Source organism: Nannospalax galili, unplaced genomic scaffold, assembly GCF_000622305.1.
Source record: "Nannospalax galili isolate Female #2095 unplaced genomic scaffold, S.galili_v1.0 scaffold518, whole genome shotgun sequence".
Taxonomy (NCBI): Eukaryota; Metazoa; Chordata; class Mammalia; order Rodentia; family Spalacidae; genus Nannospalax; species Nannospalax galili.
The window spans coordinates 2,176,884-2,179,475 of NW_008342851.1; the positions used below are offsets into that span (position 1 = coordinate 2,176,884).

A 2,592-nucleotide genomic window follows, 5' to 3' on the forward strand; every position below is an offset into this window, starting at 1 on the left:
ATTTTTTTTTATATAACCAGTTTATCCCAAAGCTATTGGACCTTTCATCTTCATGAATCATCTTATCAGTCAAAACTCAGGCTTGGTCTTTAGGGATGCATTATAAATTAAACAAAACCCTCCAGTTTCTCAAGAAATACGAAGGGTTGCACCTATGTGTGAGTGCGTGCTCAAGTGTGTGTGTGTGTGTACATGTGTGTGGGGGTGAGCATTCACATGTCTGCATGTTTGTGGAGGGAAGAGGTTGACAGCAATCACTTTTCCACATTACTTCTTTTCGAGACAGAGTCTGTCACTGAACGTGGAGCTTGCTACACTGGCTGGTCAGCAGACTTTAGGGATTCTGTCACTGAACGTGGAGCTGGCTATACTGGCTGGTCAGCAGACTTTAGGGATTCTGTCACTGAACGTGGAGCTTGCTACACTGGCTGGTCAGCAGACTTTAGGGATTCTCATATTCTGCTCCTCAGCACTGGGATCATAAGCATTGCTGTGTCAGGAACTTCAGAGCACACCTAAGCTGTCATGAAAGCAGGTGCCATCCGGCCTCTGATTAAGCTCCTGTCTTCCCTGCATGTGTGAGCAGGCAGTGTGGGCCCTTAGTAATATAGCTGGTGACAGCCCAGGATTCAGAGACATCATCATCTCCAACAAAGCCATCCCGCATCTGCTGACCTTTATATCCTCAAATATATCGATCACATTTCTGCAGATCATCATACGGACCCTGTTCAATCTGTGCTGGAACAAGAACCCATACCCTTGCAAGGAGACAGTAAGACAGATGCTGCCTCCCCTCACCTGTCTCCTGAGTAGTCCTGATAGTGAGATCCTCTCTGACACCTGCTGGGCCCTGTCTTACCTCACCAAAGGCTGTGACAAGCATACTAGCCAAGTGGTGGATACCAGGGTCCTGCCTAGGCTGGTAGAAATCATGACCAGCTCAAAACTCAATGTCTTGACACCTTCTCTCCACACAGTGGGCAACATTGTCACAGGGACAGATTACCCAGCTGGCCATCGATGCCAGCATGCTGAAAGTGCTGCCCCAGCTCCTGAGGTACCCCAGGTCATCTATTCAGAAAGAAGCCACCTGCTCCCTGAGCAATGTGGCTGCCGGGCCCCACCATCACATTCAGCACCTGATCGTGTGTGACCTGCTGCCTACTTTGGTGGCACTGCTCAAAAATGCAGAATTCAAAGTCCAGAAAGAGGCCATGTGATCCGTGCCTAACTTCATAACAGGGGCCTCCATAGACCAGTTGTCACAGCTTGTCCACTCAGGAGTCTTAGGGCCACTGATAAATCTGCTGACTGCCCTGGATGTGAGGATTGTTATCATCATCCTGGACATCATCTCTTTCCTCCTCCAGGAGGCAGACATGCAGAGTGCCTGCATCGATGGCCAGCTGGGTATGGTAATCCGTCCCTGTGACAATGTTGCCCACTGTGCAGAGAGAAGGTGTCACTCTGCATGTCCAGCATCTTTAGGTGAGTGCTGTGAATTGAACTCAAGTCCTCATACTTGTACAGTGAGCCCTTTACTAACTCAGCCATCTTCCTACTGCCACCAAGGGCTCTGAAAGGCTTTATGCCAGGAATGGAGACAAACATGGAAGATCTATTATCTTATCAGTATAGCTGAATGAGTCTATGGAGAGATGGCACTTCCTGGTTTCTGCTGCTTCTTGATCCTGCTTTGTGGAGAGAAGTGTCAGTATGTCTCTAGGTATATGGACACGAGTACTGAAAAATAAATCCCCGAAACATGGAATTTGTGCGTGCATGCTTTGATCATCCATGCCTTTTGGACCACCAAATTTTTATTATTAAATGATCCAATACTGATTTTTGGAAGGTCATTAAACTAAATACATTGTTTAATGAGTCACTTTGCTGAGGCACATTCTTTGGCTTGTCTACGTGTTGCCAAGTCATTGGCTAGGACTGCACTAAAATAGACATTTCCTTCAATCCAAGATTCAGATTTGGATCATTTGAAAAGAAAAGCAGCGTTGCTATTAATTTGTCCATACTGCCTCTGCAGTATGAAAAAGGAACTACAAACTAAGAAAAAAAGCATTTGTGTCTAAATATTAAGTCCATTAAAAATTGCCATCTAATAAGTAACATTCATTCCACTGTTATCATAGCAAATCCTCACATCAGTTCTTAGACATATAGATTTCATTCCATGCCACAGGAAACGAACTGAAATTCTAAGGGTAACAAGATGATCCCTGAGGTGCTCCAGGGAAGACCTGATTCAGATCATGACATTTTTCTCTAAGTGGCTTTTGAAAATGTGCGGTAGCTTTTTAGGTCCTCCAAAAATCTAGGCAAGATTTTGTACCTTTTTTAAAATGACTTTATAGAATCAATGAAGTATTCTCAAGAGGGAAATAAACCTTTCAAATGATGCCGCTTTTGAATTACATTTTTAATTAATTAATTAATTAATTAATTTGCTTGTCTATTTGGTCTGTTTGAGACAGGGTCTCTCTGTAGCCTCAGCTAAAAAGTCACTATGTAGACGAGGCTGATTTTGAACTCACAGAGATCTGACTGCCTCTGTCTCCCGAGTGCTGGGAT

At 44.4% G+C, this 2,592-nt stretch overlaps 1 pseudogene; it reads left to right on the top strand.

Annotated features, from left to right (window-relative positions):
• Nucleotides 1-216: 216 nt before the first annotated feature.
• Nucleotides 217-1,583, top strand: LOC103738737 (annotated as a pseudogene).
• Nucleotides 1,584-2,592: the final 1,009 nt, after the last annotated feature.